The sequence below is a fragment of the Sinocyclocheilus anshuiensis genome, unplaced genomic scaffold (genome assembly GCF_001515605.1).
Source record: "Sinocyclocheilus anshuiensis isolate Anshui unplaced genomic scaffold, SAMN03320099.WGS_v1.1 scaffold288, whole genome shotgun sequence".
Lineage (NCBI taxonomy): Eukaryota > Metazoa > Chordata > Actinopteri > Cypriniformes > Cyprinidae > Sinocyclocheilus > Sinocyclocheilus anshuiensis.
In genome coordinates this window covers 565,207-584,021 of record NW_015558570.1, presented here as the reverse complement: position 1 = coordinate 584,021, position 18,815 = coordinate 565,207, and the positions used below count along the sequence as shown (strand labels likewise).

At 34.7% G+C, this 18,815-nt stretch overlaps 1 pseudogene; it reads right to left on the bottom strand.

Moving 5' to 3' along the window:
* Positions 1-10,048: 10,048 nt before the first annotated feature.
* LOC107679583 (solute carrier family 23 member 2-like) overlaps positions 10,049-18,815 on the bottom strand; it is a 24,879-nt pseudogene continuing 16,112 nt past the window's right edge.

Below are 18,815 nucleotides of genomic sequence, written 5' to 3'. Positions count from 1 at the left end.
CAAGAGCAAAGCCTTTTTATCGTGTGACTTCAGCGCACTCCCGCCCACCCCAGTTTCTCTCGATCGTCTGCTGCCCGGTCTCAGTCGATTTCACAATCACCATCTAAACGTCCAACTGAGATTTATTTGATGGCAGTGTTTTCTTGCTAATTTTCGCAGGATGGAGTCGCTTGTTTACGGCGTGTCGTGACTGCAAATAGTTTGTTAGATGTTTTGTAGTGAAAAAAAGTCTCTGGCACGAGATGTTGTAGAAATGCTTAGTTAATGTTGGTATCGTTCTGGAAAACGTTTCGTCACGAGCGCGTTTACTCCATCTTAGTCATGTAGGCTACTAACTATATATTAAGACGTCTTAATTAAGACGAAGAACGAAAGACGGCTTTGGTTTGGCTAAACTGCATTTTGTTATCAAAACATAAGTAATGAAGCGCAGCTGACCATTGAAAGTTTCTCGAACGGAAAATTTGGTGAAAACCAGCAGCCGCTGTTTCATCTTCACGCGAAGGCTCTTTGGTGGTTTCATATTGCACATACTTGACGTTTAATCGAATATGCCAATCAAATGTGTTCGAATCCCACGTGTTTGACTTTTCTGTTTCATATGTGGTCGAATGTGACAGCCGTGCGCTAACACTGAGGTAAACAGTGACATCTACAGCAGTGGCACAGTATTCTGGCTAAAACTAGCTAGACTGAGGTAAACTGTGCCATTTATTAATAAGTTACCCTCTAGGCTAGGAGAAATTGGATGGAGGTAAAACAAGTACTATGTTATAGGACATTTAAAATAAAAATATGAGCTAGGAAGATAGGAGATAGGAAAGCTTTAATATTCAAAATATTTGATTGTAATGAAACAAATTTCCTTTGACACCATTCTCATTTGCATCTCTCACATGCAGATTGTGCCTCCTTTTTTAGATATTTCATCACTTGACAAAAATTGTGCAGTTTCCTGGATGACTCATCTTACCCCATCATGCCCTACTAACACAATGAGAGCACTGCTTTCACAAATTAAACTGAATGTTTAGTACTAATTGTATTCTTGAACATGAAAGTAAAGCTCACTTAATAAATGTAAATTCAAGAGGATATATGGTGAGCAGCTACTCATTTGAATATATTGTTGATGCACTTCAATAGACTGAAATAGCCAGCAGAAAACCCTAGCTGTGCTTGATATCTGGTGCACAGTGTCCATAGTTGTTTTTGGAGATGCGAAATTTTCCACTCAAAAAAGTTTCAGTGTGGATTGTACTGCTACAGAATGTAACTCTGTTGATATACAGTGGTGTGAAAAAGTGTTGGTGATGATCTGAAACATTAAAGTGTGACAAACATGCAAAAAAATAAGAAATCAGGAAGGGGGCCAACACTTTTTCACACCACTGTACATGTGAAAAGTCCTCTTAACTTCACCTACGACATATGCAAATATTATTATGTGTCTCACCTGTTTCAATGGATGTGCCAGTGGAAGGACAACCACCTGTATAGGTAACAGTACACAGAATTATGTCACTATAAATTTAAGAAGGGCCCATCATGTCTAGCTGTCTGTTATTGGAAAATGAAATGTTTTTTTTTATATGCTAAAAATTATTTTAACATGGAAAAGTTAAATATGAATGTTGATCTGTCAAAGCAAATATATAATATCATAAATATAACAATAATGTTTGGTCTCATGAAATCCTACAAACATACTTTTATATTAATAAATTTGTATATTAATACGTAAGTTAATATATCAAATTTAACAATTAAAGTTTTGGAAGGGAATAGGCCATTAATAAATAGTTTTTCATTATTTGAATATATATTTGGTATTAGTGCAGAAATCTCCCCAATACCACATTTGCATTTTCACAAGTTATTGCAGTCTACATAAGAATAATATGCAATCAGTTTTTTTGAGCACATTTTATAAGCATATTTACTGAAAATCATTTTGTTTACTGAAATCTCCAGATCATTCCTGTGGGACATTCTTTAAAGATTGTCTGATGAACCAAAACTGGTGGAGCTTAGTGAATGGGTCAATTATGTTTTTTTTTTAAAGAAATTGTATAGTTTACCCAAGATGGACCTACTTAGCCATCGACACGGCATTGGGGCAAGTTGTGCCACTTCACGTGTATGGCCCTATGTTAAAGATGCCATATAAATATCCTTGTGCGAAAAACAACAAAAAAAGTTATTTCAGTTGAGCAGAACAAAACTAGCAGATCTTACCCAGCTTTCCTCTACTGCAGGGTGCAAATCTCCCTGGTTTTAGTTGTTGTGTTTTACCTCAGAGTATTTCTTACAGAACAGTGTTCAGTGTCGACCTTTGACCAAACTCTTGCACTCTTTCTCCTAAGAGAGTGTTGTTTTATGGGTATGTCCGCTCTATGAACTAGTGCACTGACATACCTCTCTGATAATGATTTCACCTATTATTACAGCTTTTTCCTCTTTCTCCGGCTCTCACCAGGCTGTCACAGGTTTCACTTCGCCTCCCCTCATGCAGTCTTGCATCTGTGTGGATAGGAGGGATAACTTAATCAGCTTTTATTTCCTTGATATTGGTGTAACTTGAGAGGATCAGACAGAAGGTTAATTTTTCCCTCCACGACAGACACTAATTTAATCAAGCTGCTGAATTCCTGCAATTTTACTTCCCTCAACACTAAAAATGCATCACTTCATCATTTGTTCCTCTTGAGTGAGCCCAATACTGAGAAAACACAGGGGCTTCCCAGACTCTTGAGAGACTTCTTTCAGACCTCCAGGCCCTGATGACTGTCTGTCTAGAAATGTGTTTCCCTCCATCCCTTGCCGAGCCTCTAGAACACAAGTAGGGAATTGTTTTAGCGATTAGGAGGATATGTTTGTTGTTGTAGGGTCACAAAAATGCAGAAAACTTTAATAATAAATGTCTATGGCATGATAGTTTCATTCATGGTTTGTGCATCTAACTGTAATCTATATGAAATTACAAATGCCCATCCATTTTATTTACACATATTACATGTATATGTTGTACATATGTATACAGTTGTGGTCAAAATTTTACATACACTTTGCAGTATCTGCAAAATGTTAATTATTTTACCAAAATAAGAGGGATCATAATAATAATAAATGCATGTCATTTTTTTATTTAGTACTGACCTGAATAAGATATTTCACATAAAAGACGTTTAAATATAGACCACAAGAGAAAATAATGGAGAATTTATAAAAATGACCCGGTTCAAACGTTTACATACGCTTGATTCTTGATACTGTGTTGTTACCTGGATTTCTTTTCTGATAATTGTTCATGAGTCCCTTGTCTGTCCTGAACAGTTAAACTGCCTGCTGTTCTTCAGAAAAATCCTTAAGGTCCCATAAATTCTTTGGTTTTGCAGCATCTTTTGCATATTTAAATCCTTTCCAACAATGTCTGTTTGATTTTGAGATCCATCTCTTCACACTGAGGACAACTGAGGGACTCATACGCAAGTTTAACAAAAAACACTCACTGATGCTCCAGAAGGAAACATGTATATCATCTCTCTATGAAGCCATTTTCACTCAAAATTGCTAGTCAATTTTACAAATAATTGCAAAGAAACAGCTGAATTATTAAACTCTCTCTATATATTATACAAAATTTTCACTGACAAGTTGCTAGTAAATTTGACAAATAATTACAAACAGAATTTTTTTCAGTGCATGTATCTATCTATGCATACATGTGTGTGCATGTATAGATATAGTCTCTCTATATATTCTTATATGTATATACACACACGCATATAAATAATGTAAAAAATATATGTATATTTGAACTTCATATAATAACAATTTAATATACAAATTTCTGTTTATAAAATATATAAATAGATATGTATCTCAAATATTTAAGCAAGTATTTCTGGTGATAGATGCTGCCACTATTTAATGAGACCAAAGCCTCTCTTAAGCTACTGCATGTTCCCAGTAATACACCAGAATTTACTGCTATAAGCAATACCACATGTTGGGAGGGCTGGAGAAGGGTGTTCCCGAAGAGGAGGAGAGCACTGAAAGACACAGCACTGCTAGCAGAACAACCAAACCTGACAGATACAGAACATAAGAGTAATTTGAAAAAGGTCTAATCTACTCCCTTTCAATCTGAGAAACATTTCACGAGAAATTCATCGCTGGATCCCACCCAAATAAAAATCCATTCCATCCGTCTGCTCCCAGGACCTTTGCCATGTCAACTGGTGCACAGTTTCAGCCTAAAAATATTAGGCCAAGAAGAGAAATTCTTAGATTTGAGTCATAAAAAAGAGAAACCGTCAGAACAACATTTCTCATTCATGTCAAGAAATACAAGAGAAGCGACCAACAACAGCAACATTGTCACCTCCTGGAATATTTCCCCTCGTCTTTCCTCAAAAAAGAGGTCACACCGAGTCAGAAAATGAGCACTTTCTAACACAGAGCAATAAAGCAGAGAATGCTGTTTATTACATCGTTTACATTTTCTAACACATTGGACAGTTGTGCAGCTGATATAATTTGGTTCGCATGATCCAAAAAAGTGATCACAAGTGCTCAAATTGATTTGTGTGAAGACCTCCCTATCCACATAATGCATGGCACCAGCATAAACCACTGATCATAAACTACTTTAATGACTCTGTCTCTAGAGGAATAATCTTATAGCTGGCACTGGCAGATACATTACATTTGGGGTGGTGTAGTCACAAGCTATTATACCGCATATCGTTACAAGCTTAGAAATACTGTTTAGTTAAGCCAGCATCAGAATTTACCTACAGGCTTTTTGTAGCAAGTGCCATAAAAACAAATTATATGCCCTTACAGTGAGAAAGGATGGACACTGTTTAAAACAACAACAACACATTATTAGGGATTAACAACATCAGTAACACTTACAGTAATGAAAGATGAAACTGATAATTAATTGACTTAATCAACAGGACTTACAGTTTTTATTTGGTGTATGATAAAACTTGGGATCTATCCTCAATACCGTATCACTAATGCTGTAATTATTTTCATGTTGATAGCCGATAAATTGCAAATATTACAATTTTATACTATTTTGTATTTATTTTTTAATTAATTTACACATTTAATTTACACTTTTAATTTATTATTTATATATAGTTTTAATTATAATTTAGCCATCAGTGTAATTTAGTATTGAGATACTATTACAGTTTTTATAAATATTTTAAATTATTTAAATTTTTATTTTAGTTTTAGTAGTTTTGTTGTTTGTCATTTTTTTTAGTTGTTTTTTTAAATACAGTTTTACTTTTGGTTCTAATTATCGATTAAACTAAAGGTCACTATATATATACACATTTAAAATAATCTTTATGTTGTTTCCACATTAATATGGAGATTCAGTGTGAAATTATGACAATATAAATATATTAATATGCGATTAATCACAGAAAAAATTATGAATTATTTTTTAGTCAATTGACTATCTATCTATCTATCTATCTATATAAATTGATTATATATCATTTTTTTATATTTAGATTTTATTTCAAGTAACAAAATTTACTTAATTTAGTTTACGTTAGTTAACTATAATAACCCCGTTATTACTATAATTAACACTGTAATGTACAGTACGAAAAATGTATATTTGGATTTCCTAAAAATTTACATTTAACAATGCTATTTAATATATTATTAATATAAAATATATCAATAACTAGTTTTTTTAAAAGAGTAACTTTAAGTGAGTGTTAGATGACACAAAGGTAATCTAAATTTAAAAATAGCATTTAGCATAACACTATATCACTCAGAACACCTTAGTAACCAAATAGCCATGCCCTATCAACCACCCAAATCATTCTAGCCAGCTTTGCACGTCAGGCACTGCTCTCGTTTTCTTCAGAGAATGAAAATTTTGTAGTTTTAATTCAAAACATGCAACTCTAGAGTTACAGTCATGTATAAACATTACATCTCATAAAAAGTGATGGATTTTTTTTTTTTCAGATTTAATTATGCTAGACTACTCCATCAGCACCCAAAACCACAAACTGAAGGATTCACTTATCAAAATGACATTTAATTGAGAGATTCAGAACACACACACTCTTCCTTCACCAAATAAAGCCTCAGTTGAGCCAGTAGAACATGGTGAAAGAGTTTCCTTTACTTTTTTTCTAAAAATAATTAATTAAAAAAGCAATATTATATATAGTTTAAAGATGAGTTGTCTAGTGATTAATAATTTTATTTAAATCTTTCATCACCCTTATTGGTAAAATTGAAAGAGCATATACATTGAAATTGAAAGCGCCTATGCATTAAGAAATATGTCAGTCAAAATATTTATTGACATTTTTTGACATCCCTAATAAAACTGCCATTAATAATTAATCTATTTCTTTTGATATTCCTAATATTTTAAGCATGCATACCATTTCATTTTTTTTACTAAATATAAATTTAACTAAACATAAATGTTAATGACTAAAAATAACAAATAATACAATTAATCTTTTGATTTTATTATTTAATTTTTTTAACCAAACATGTTAAGCCATTCAATAAAAAAAATAAAAAAATTATTTGAAAATACAGCCGTCAAAAGATTGAAATAAATAAGTCATAATATCTGTTCTGCATGTTTCTTTCCATGTAGCCCCTGGAACCTGCTTAGATAGCACTGGTTGGGAATCACTGCATTAGGTGTCAACATCTCGTAAAGCTACTGGAATGGAGCAGCTGAGGCGTTCAACCCAGACTGAATGAGTGCCAAACACATTGGCCCATTTCAGGACACAAGTACCAGCTGGTGGCCGTTTGGTTCGCTGGTGATAATTCAATATGATGTACCTTCGGCTAAAGCTGGATAAAGGGACTTATTGGAACAGGTATAAGGCAAGAGTCACAACAACGTAGCTGTTTGTTATTTGCTCTGGGACAATTTCTCCTTTCATGTTTCATGAGAGAAATCAAAAAGTCATACAAGTTTGGAATGATGTGAAAGTGAGTAATGAATAACAATTTTCATATTTGGCCGAACTATTCCTAATTAAGTCATAAAAGTGAAACATTCAAAGAAGCCTCTATTGGACCTGTAAACCTCTTGGCAGGTGGGGAGAGACTTTCTCTAATACACAATGTTCAAGGCCTAGGAGGCGATTTGTTGCTTAGTCAGCCTATACATCTGTTAATGTAATCCAATCCTAGCAATCCAACTCAGATAAGGAAGCTGAGTTTTAATGCTGTTAGATTTATGCTAGTACTTCTGAGAGTCAAATTACGGTACTGGCTTCCCTTTAGGAGTGAACACAACAGTTGTAAGCTAGTTACACAAACTGCTTTCCACACTTGAGTCTTGTTGCATTACAACTAGTGGTGTCATGAATTACACGATATGTCGATGAATTACTTAAATTAATCAGCATTTGCGAACATGAGCACTGCAAGTGAAGTCAAAAGTATTTAAACTTTGAAAATGCATCTTGAGACCCCTTTGGTCTAGCAAAGGCTGGATAAAGTCAGTGTGGTTGGTGGATGGTTAAACTATTAAAAAAAATATACAACATGTAGTGAACTGAACTGTAAAAAAATGGTGACATCCCTATGACTTTTGATATATATAAAGGGGGTCTGAATACTTTCCGTACCCACTGTATATACTGTATACAGTATGTGTGTGTGTGGATTCTCTACAAAACAGGGCAGGATTCATTACTAGAAAGCATTCCACTGCTGTTGTTTTCATTTGATTAATTTCTCTACATCTATTCCAAGAATGCCCATATCTTGATCAAGTCAGTAATGCTGATGACGTCTCCAGTCGACTGACTGATATCAGCTGAGAAGCAACGTGAGTGAATGAGTGAGTGAGCTGAAAGAGCAGAAACCAGTATTCAGTCAAGTCCAACATTAACAGCTTTTATAGGTTTATGTATGCTTTTTTTTGCCTGGAGGATATTCATAAGAAGTTCAGAGGAATATGTGTTTTACGTGCGTGAAAAGGGAAGCTGAATGGCACACTATGTTTAAATATTTGACTGTCAAATTTGTATTTATGCACACACATGTTGATTAGACATCTGGTTCCGGATGTGGCCTGCCTCGCACTTATGGTTGTTTCAGACTCAGAGACTAGAACAGGTTTCTTAATAATTAAATTTTGCCTTATAACAATGCCACTAAAATTTAAAGTTCTCTCAAAAGTACATAAAACTAAACTCATTCCAAGGAACTTTATAGATGGCAAATTAGATATTTGTGATCGAGGGTGACTTGGAAAATTGGTTGCTTGCGTTTTACTTGTTTAGTCAAGCATGGCCTCAGACAGCACCGTGAGGATTCCCATAGGCATTTAAAACAAATGTTGTTGCTTTGAAAGGGAATTAGAACTGGCAGTGCCATAATTTCATTTGGCACGACTGAAATGTCACAGTCTTTCTGTTTACTGATACTTTGACGCAACTGTCCTACATCAAAGAAAAAAGAAGGCTCTTAGGTAAGTGAGCTAAATATTGTGGTGCCGAGGAGTCCAGATGCACTAGTGACCAGCGTCTGAACTCCAGACTTTTCTTCATGCTTATGTGTCTTAACGTGACAAAAAAAGAAAATTCTGTCATTATTCACTCACACTCATGAAATCCTCTGACTTTCCTCTGTAGAACACAAAAGAAGATATATTAAGATAATACTAAGAATTGTTCACTTTCATGAGACATTTTTCAAAAGAAGTACTAAAGTAATTATCCAGTAATAAAGTAATTATCTCTCAGAGTCTTAGTTTCCTACAGAAAAACATAAATGAAATAAATAAATAAAATAAAATGGGAACAAATATATATAAAACAAAATGAACTGAAAAACAAGTCAAAAAGGGGTAACAATGAACATGAAACATGAACTGCATCCTCGGCTTCAAAGAAGATGAACATAAATTGATGTATTTATTCACAGGCCTTCTTGTCTATGATCTAAAAATTCAGCTTGAAAGGAATCGTTGCTTTTGTCTATTCTCGGCACTCAGTCATTTAAATGCACAACAGTGCAAAATACAGTCACATTTGCATTTGAGGACAGCATTATAGTCCTCTCTTTAGCAGGGGTTTTTAAAGAATAATATTTTATCGTTTTTGTAGAGGTAGCATAAAAGCAATCCTGCTGAAATGTGGTAGGTCTGTTTATATGCACACACATGTAAAAACAAAAAAAACATTAATCATAAAAAATCTAACAAACTATTTTTAAAATGTATTTATTTATATTAATTAAATCTTGTACACAAAATCATAAGTCTAATATAAAACACATCTAAAAATTGATCTGCATGTCTATAATTATGTATTAGTCAGGATCAAAAATCTAAATTAGAATGTGTTCAAAACACTTTATGGACAGAACTGACATGACATTTCTTGTATGGTAGTACATATCTGTGTTCAGTTTACTGAATGTAATTAATGTCACGAAGCAGAACTGAAATGGCACCAGGCCTGGCTCAAATATCAAATAGTTAGACAATATGAGTGATATTAATGCTTAGATATTTCATATATCAATGCCAGCAAAAGCTCGTGTAAAACTGAGAAAAAAAGAATCGTGTTATATCAGTTTGCTAACAAAGCTGGCATGCAATGACAAATAGGTAAGATCACGAAATGTACACAATGATTGTCATGACAAATGCAACGTTTATGGCAATGGTACCAGTGAGCTCCAAGATAGAGCAAATCTGCTGCAGCCCTGAGGCGACATGTTATTTTACCTGCTACAAATAACGAGCACAGCTGGATTTCACTGACGCAAAAGGGTTCATTTTGATTTATTATCAGTATTATGAACTTTTTGAAATCTAAATCTTAGCGTGGGATTCCTCACTCTCTGTACGTCACTGAAAAGTGATGTACAGGCATCATGATAGCATGCTCAAGAACTCAAATTACACATGCTGCATATATTTGCCAAAATGGAAACCAAGGGATTTTCAATTGTATTCGTTGATAAATGAAATAGAAAAGTAATGTGTTTTACTTCATGGTGTAAATTTACCAATAGGTTACATAATGAAGTTTAATTGGAGCTTTAGAGGAGCATGTACTTTAATAATCCAAAAAGAGTTGAAAATGTCCATGGTTGTATGATTTCCATGGAAAATCGCAGCAATTCTGTGGCTATTCTGATCAGTTTAACCCTGGAGCCAGGCCTGAGTGTTGCCCGCATTCAGTGTGCCATTCAAAAACCAAGTCTTACCACAGGAAGCTCCGGCACTACAGATGCGTTCCCAGTTCCTGTGACTTAACTGATGGGAGGAACGGGAGGCAGTGGAGCAGTTTGAACCTCTGAATAAAGTTTGTGCAGAAAGGCAGATTGTAACAGGAATGATCGGTGACGTGTATTTGAGATCCTTCATGAACCGGCTTCCTCCAGCTCTTTATTCCTCTTTCTTTTTCTGTTCCTAAGAAAAAACATGATTTTTATTAATTATACCAACACTACATTGACACAACTAGAAAGCAGACAAAGCAGATATTTAAATCTTGCAACCAGGAAATGCATTCATTGAAAAACATTTCAGCCAAGTAATATGCACTTTTAAAAATGAAAGGTGTTTTATTGGCTTTCATGTTTCCATGAGGAACCATCCAAGGAACCTTTCCATTGCACAAAAGTTTCTGTATTGTGCAAAATAGTTTATTAGATTATTAAAATGTTCTTCATATTAAAAAAATGGTTCTTTCAAAAACTGATCACTGATAGTATTTCACCCCAGGTTGCCAGTTGCCGGAAAACACAGCATTCTGCAGCCATGAAAGCCAGCAAATGAACTGGGTCTTTTTAGATTCTACACAACCTCAAAAGCCTCGTCATCCATCTAAAAAGATCTATGACCAGAGGCAAATTAAAACAGAAAAATTGAAGGCATAGTTCACCCAAAATTTACTCACTCTCAAGCCATACTAGGAGAAAATATGACTTTCTTCTTTCAGATGAATGCAATCAGAGTTATATTAAAAATGTCCTGGCTCTTCCAAGCTTTATAATGGCAGTGAAAGGTGGTCGAGATTTTGAAGCCCAAAAAAGTGCACCCTTCCATCGTAAAAAGTGTCCCACATGGCTCCAGGGTGTTAATAAAGGCCTTCTGAAGTGAATCAATGCATTTCTGTAAGAAAAATATCCATATTTAAAACTTTATAAACCACAATCTCTAGCTTCCGCTAACTGTTGTGCGCACGTTCACGAGAGAGTGGCGTTCCAGCGGATGACGTAGGACGTAGGCATAGCGTAATCTCTGGTGAGAATATGCTAGTCTCGCACAAACCATGTTTTAATAATAATAATAATAATAAACTTTATTTTCTATAGCGCCTTTAAAAGGTACAGCTCAAAGCGCTTTACACGGATAAAAAGGATCAAATAATAATAATAATAATAATAGTAATAGAAATAATAAAAACAATAAATAAATTAAAAGTAAAATAAACACCATACATATGACAGAGAAATCACTTAAAAGCTATTCTGAAAAAATGGGTTTTAAGAGCAGATTTGAAAACACTAAAAGATTCAGCCTGTCTGATCTCAATGGGAAGAGAATTCCAGAGTTTTGGTGCACAGGAAGAAAAGGCCGTAAATGAGTAGGGGGACCACTAAAAGACCAGAATCGGAAGAGCGGAAATCACGACTTGGAATATAAACAGTTAACAGTTGTGATAAATAATGTGGTGCCAAACCATGCAAGGCCTTGTAGGTCAGAATGAGAATTTTAAAATCAATCCGATACCTGACAGGGAGCCAGTGGAATGACTCAAAAACGGGAGAGATGTGCTCATTTGTCCTGGTCCTTGTCAGGATTCTAGCGGCTGAATTTTGAACGGACTGCAAATAAGGCATTACAGTAGTCGATACGAGAAAATACTAAAGTGTTAATCAATTTTTCAGCAACTGAGAGGGATAACATGGGGCGGAGTCTTGCAATGTTTCTGAGATGAAAAAATACATTTTTAACTGTATTTTGAACTTTCTGATCAAAAGTTAGATTAGTGTCAAATACCCCCGCCCCCCCCCGTTTTTTTACATTTAGTTTGAAAAGCTAAAGCCGTGCCTTCCACTTTTAGAGCAAACGTACCGGTTTTACTGTTTTGTTTACAGCTAAGGAAATAATATTACTGTCTCCGCTTGGCTCCTCTTGGCTTATATCAAAATCCTCTGACATTTTTCTGTACAAATCTTCACTTTGCACTTCTAATTCGTGACCGGTGTGTTGTTTTGCTCTCCTCTCTGTGCTTCCGCGTTCATCACTTCTCAACGTCCTACGTCATCCGCTGGACCGCCACTCTCTCGTGAACGTGCGCACGACAGTTAGCGGAAGCTAGAGATTATGGTTTATAAAGTTTTAAATATGGATATTTTTCTTACACAAAAGCAGCGTTTAGCTTCAGAAGGCCTTTATTAACCCCCCAGAGCCATGTGGAGTACTTTTTACGATGGATGGGTACACTCTTTTGGGCTTCAAAACCTCGACAACCATTCACTGTCATTATAAATCTTGGAAGAGCCAGGACATTTTTTTATATAACTTCGATTGCATTCGTCTGAAAGAAAAAAGTCATATACCCTTAGGATGGCTTGAGTAAATCATGGGGTTATTTTCATTTTTGGGTGAACTGTCCATTTAACTTTAATTACAGTGTAAGGCTTGTCGTCTTCCATTGCCAGTGTCCTCAATCTGGCAACCCATGTGAGTGTCGAGTCTGAGGAGGATATTTAGGAGGATACTCTCCAATATTTTGAATTTGGACCACAGTATTCATTTCAGCCGCTAGCTGTCAATATTACATACTGCACCTTCAAGAGTGTGTATTCATTAGCATTTCCTGTTGCGTTCACAGATGTATATTTTTATTGAATAACGACTTTCATATGGCTTTCAAAGAGTCGGAACGAGTCGTACAAAGATCTTTTGACCATGACATGGCCCTGCAGATTAACATGCCCAACAGTCATGTGTTTTTACGACTTACCTGGTATTGTGTTGTCCAAAACAAATCCAAAGAATCCACCAATGAACATGTGGGTGGTGAAGAGAATCATTATGAGCTGATCCAGCTCTTTTATGCCTGTTGACAGATACAAAACCATTCAGATCACAAAGAACCGGGCGGACAGTGACAGATGTCCAACACATGGATATAGATGTAAGTAAACGATTAGGCATACAAACTCTTGGTATAAGATATCTTATTATTATTCCTTAATAGGGTGGATGTTCTAGGGCCAATTAACATCCATCTGACGAGACCCACACAGCAAATGTTGGTCAGGAGTTCAATGTGTCAGCTTAAAACACTAATTCCTGAAAGCCTGTCAATAAACTGCTTAAAAGAGCCCCTGATAAAGCACTATTGAACTTTTGTGGATGCAAAAGCCCCCTTGTTTTAAGCAGTGTTAACAGAAAACTTGGGACAAAGATTAGGACAAAGTTCATCCACCAAAGGGTGCACTGGCCTGGATATCGAAAGAGGTCCGTTGGTTTTTACATGAAAGGTTTGCGCTGAAGTTAAGGGAGGAGATTACAGCAGAGTCAAATGGAGACTTGTAAAGAGGATTGGCAGATAAGTTGCCCTAACCTCAGGAGCCCAGACAATGCTTTTTACCAATGTAGATAAGCTTGGGATGTGCCACTTGCACCGACTGACCTCCCACATTGCATATCTCAAACAACTACTGTTTCTTGTCCTGTTCAGTTGCTGAAGCAACATTTGCATCTAATGCCCAGCAAAAGAGTTCAGACTGGAACTGTTCTTCTAATATATTTGTTCTGTTATTCTGTGTTCAGTTTTTTTTAATGAAGAGATGTAATAGCAATTGACTATGAAATAAAGCAATTCAGAATGATTCTGCTCAAGTGAATTTTATTGATATATATGTATTTTAGATATATATATATATATATATATATATATATAGAGAGAGAGAGAGAGAGAGTGTGTGTTACTTTATAAAATATAATATTATATAATATTGTGTAATATATACATAATAAAAATAATATACATATTTATTTGCACACACTATTTCACTAATTATTCACTTAATAAACATATTAAGTAACACACACACATATACATATACATATATATATATATATATATATATTTATATATATACATACATACACATACACATACACATATGGAATTGTATTGGAATAGTATATATGAATATTAATTGTTATATATTATATATATACCTTTTAATTAACTTTACATTTTACTCATCAATATAATTCTATATAGATGTATAATCTTATTTATAAAATAATTATAAATTTTTTTGTACAAATACATTTTTAAATAATTCTATATATATAGTCTCGGTCCTGTGACATTTATATCAAAGCAATCAAGATTTGATAAAAAACAACAAATTTTTGTGTGAATGCCTAGAGTGTTCCTGCAAGATCTGGTTAACATCACGAGCAAACTCTTTGTCTGCTGTCCAGGTTTGGGTTCTTTTGATCTTTTTGGCCATACTACAAGGTACCCATGTGTTCAAGGATTACTACCAGCAGTCTATCTAAAACAGCACTGACACTGAATGATCATATTATGATCTTTTATAATGAGATCTACTGTACAAGTTGTCTGTAGTTTATATACCCCATTACTGAGGAGTTAAATGCTTGTGTATATTTGTATGTATTCTATATAGTTATATTCACCTGTGTTGATCGTGCCTGGATTCGAGTGAAACCAGGTTGGGAGCACAAGACCACTGAAGGTTGAGAAGCCAAGAATCAAGAGATTCCTGGAAGAGTTCAAATCCACATACTGCAAGAAAAACGGTAACATAAAATGAAATATGAATGAGATGATGACTCATTAGCATGTATTTATTTAGAAGAAGTCACCCTGACATGCAATTTTAAAATAATGAAATGAAAAATTAAATAAAAATATATGACGACTATCAGGTGTACCTGCAGATTGGAAATTCCCACTGCTGCTACCATCCCAAACATGACAAGAAACATTCCACCGATGACCGGGTCTGGAATAGTTATAAAGACTGCGCTGAATTTACCAAAGAGTCCCAAGATGATCATAAGAAGCCCAGCAGTCTGAAGTACCAATCTGCTGCCAACCTGGCACCATTAAAAGAAAATTCATCCAAAACACTGCCATGAAACCCAAACCAAACAACCAAAAAGCTTTTTTAAACATGTAGGGAATGTTATAATTTTCCCATTCCCATGAAATGGAGACAGATTAAGAAAAAAGATTAAGATAGAGCTGCAAAACACAACTCGGCATGTTTAACATTTAAAAACAGAGAGAAAATCTTTAAAACATGAATTTTTAAAAATAGCACTACCCTGAGAAGGCTGCATTACAGATGTTTAAACATTCCTCAAAAAATGACATTAATGTCATGTGTTGCCTCCTTGAGCACTAATGACGGCTTGAAGCTGTTTGTAATAGATGAATCCCTCAATTGCCCTAAATAGGTAAGAGTTGAAAAGTGCAGAGGATGCTCAGAAACCAAAATAATTTACAGGATCTGGAGGATTTTTGAGAAGAGTGGGCACCTTCACTGCTCAGGACTTATGCACAGGAACGATCATAAAAGGTACAAACAGTCATTGAGAAGGCAACACTCAATGTTAAGATCCTAAACAGCTTGAACTTCTGAACAGGATATCCTCAGGATGACTTGCAGATTCTTATATATAAGTATATCCAACTTTATCCACATACATACAGTATACTCAGATAAAGCACATAATATATTGCAAATCTCAACTGCTTGATTGTTTATATTGTCACAAAACGTTGCCTATATTTTCATCGAGCTCTAATCTACAAATTATAAAGTGTAAATATATTAAAATATTATAAACATCAACAATGATTCTCTGTGCTGCTTTGAAACAATGTGTATTGGGAAAAGCACTATGTAAAATAAGATTTGACTTGACATGCAGTATGGATGGCTACTACACTACTACTGTTTTTGAAATAAGTCTCATAAGAATCTCACCAAGGCTGCAATTTCTTGATAAAAGTACAGCAAAAACAAGAATATTGTGAAAATATTATTACAATTTAAATTATTCTTTATTTAAATATATTTTAAAATGTAATTTATTCCTGTGATGCAAAGCTGAATTTTCAGCAGCTATTACTGCAGTCTTCAGTGTCACATGATCCTTCAGAAATCTTGCTGATTTGCTGCTCAAGTATTAATAACGGTTCTTATTATCAAAACTTAATATTTTTGCTGATTATCATTTCTGTGGAAACCTCGCTACATTTTTTCCAGGATTCTTTGATGAATAGAAAGTTGAAAAGTACAGCGTTTATATTAAGTAGAAATCTTTCATAACATTATAAATGTATTTAATGTCACTTTTGATCAGTTTAATGTCTATGCTGAAAAGAAGAATTCTCTCTCTTTTTTTCTTACTTAACCCAAACCTTTGAATCATGGTTTGAATCATCAGTGTATCATGGTTTCCACAAAAATATCAAGCTGCATAAAACATGTTTTTAACATTGATAAAGCTAATAAACGTTTCTTGAGCATCAAATCAGCATATTAGTAATTCAGCTTTACTTTCACAACAATAACTTATACATTTATTTAATATATTACTTTAAATTTTTATAATATAAATGTATATATCACAATATTACAGTTTTACTGTATTTGTTATATATATTTAATAACATATCACAATATTACAGTTTTACTGTATTTGTGATCAAATAAATGCAGTCTTGGTGAGCATAAGATACTTAAAAAAAAAAGAAAATTATGCCAAACTTTTGACCGGTGTTGTACTTAAGTGTGATTTCAGGAGAGTCAAAGTTTTAGTTGAAAAATAGCATAAAAGTGTTGAAATAATAAATAACTTGCTTTGTTAATGTACAACAGAACTGAATTTGAACAAGGTGTTGGTGGCAACAACAATGAAGATAGTTATAGGTATTATTATCAATAAACAGACAAATCCTACCCTTGTAATTCCCAGAGCGGCAATATTCTGACTGTAGGAGGTGGTGCCATTACCACTACCCCACAGGGCAGCCAAGATGCAGCCCACGCCTTCCACCGCAATGCCACGGTTAATAGCATGCGTGGGTGGTGGAGGCGCTCCAGAGAGACGAGCGCATGCATAATAGTCTCCAATGGACTCCATTGTTGAAGCCAGTACTCCAGCCATCATGCCCAGTACAGATGACACACTCACAGTCGGTGAACCCCACTGTCCTAAAAAAAGCAAGGGTTAAGAGATAAGCAAAGTTCCTTTGCAACAGTAACATTCTCCTTAGTATACTTTATGATGGAAATAAAAATAATAAGTACATAGTTTTTACACTGACATGCTGAGACTAATACTTTACATATTTATGAGGTTACTAGGAAAATCATTTTTATTTGGATTGCTTTTTTTTCTTATAGTGTCATGGAAGCATGTTTACTTTGACTCCTATCCAAAATTGTACAAGATTTTAATCAAATAAATAACTAAAATAACAGATTTTAATCAGACTTTCTGAGTAATACGGAAGTGTTTGTTTCTCAAGGCTGTGAATGACAGTTAAATCGGTAATTAGCAGAAGCCAAATTAAATGAAAGTTCAGAGGGTTAATTTGACAAATGCAAAAAAAAAAAAAAAGTATCATGGTTTCTACAAAAATATTAAGCAGCACCAGTTTTCAACATTTATTATAAGAAATGTTTCTTGAGCAGCAAATCAGCATATTGGAATGATTTCTGAAGGATCATGTGACACTGAAGACTGGAGTAATGATGCTGACAATTCAGCTGTGATTCACAGGAATAAATTACATTTAAAAATATATTAACACAGTAAACAGTTCTTTTAAAATCATTAAAAAACATACTGACCCCAAACTTGTATATGTTTTAGTAAAATAATATATAATATTTATTACATATTTATTAAAAACATGATTTACTAAGAACAAAGATTTTACCTCTATCTAAAAAAATACATTATAAATGAATATTTAATACACTCTGACATACTTAAAGGGATAGTTCACCCAAAAATGAAAATCACCCCATGATTTACTCACCCTCAAGCCACCCTAGGTGTTTATGACTTTCCTCTTTCAGACGAATACAATCTGAGTTATATTAAAAAATGTCCTGGCTCTTCCAAGCTTTATAATGGCAGTGAATGGCTGTTGAGATTCAATAGTTCAATAGAAGCCCAATAAAGTGCATCCATCCATCATAAAAAGTACTCAACACGGCTCTGGGGGGGGTTAATAAAGGCCTTCTGAAGTGAATTGTTGTGTTCTTGTAAGAAAACTAAGAAGTGATGAACGTGGAAGCGCAGAGGAAAGAGCAAAACAAAACACTGACCACGAATTAGAAGTACAAAACTAGGATTTGTAAAGAAAAATGTTGGAGGATTTCAATATAAGCCAAGTGGAGACTGGTTTCCTTAGTTGTAAACAAAACTTGGTTCCAGCGAGACTAGCATCTTCTCACCGGAGCTTACGCTACGCTAAGTAATAACTCTGATTGTATTCGCCTGAAAGAAGAATGTCATATACAGTTAGGATGGCTTGAGGGTGGAATAACTATCCCTCTAAAGGGGTCATATGATGCTGCTAAATGTCCTCTTTTGGAAGGCCAAACAAAGTGGTTTCGCTTTCACAACGAAAAAGCGTCACACACCGTGGCCTTGAGTGAGCGGAGGCCGGCATGAGTGAGCAGAGGCGGGCGGGCTTGAGCCGGCGGATTTGACGAAGGAGCGTCCGGCGGGCTTGCGGCAA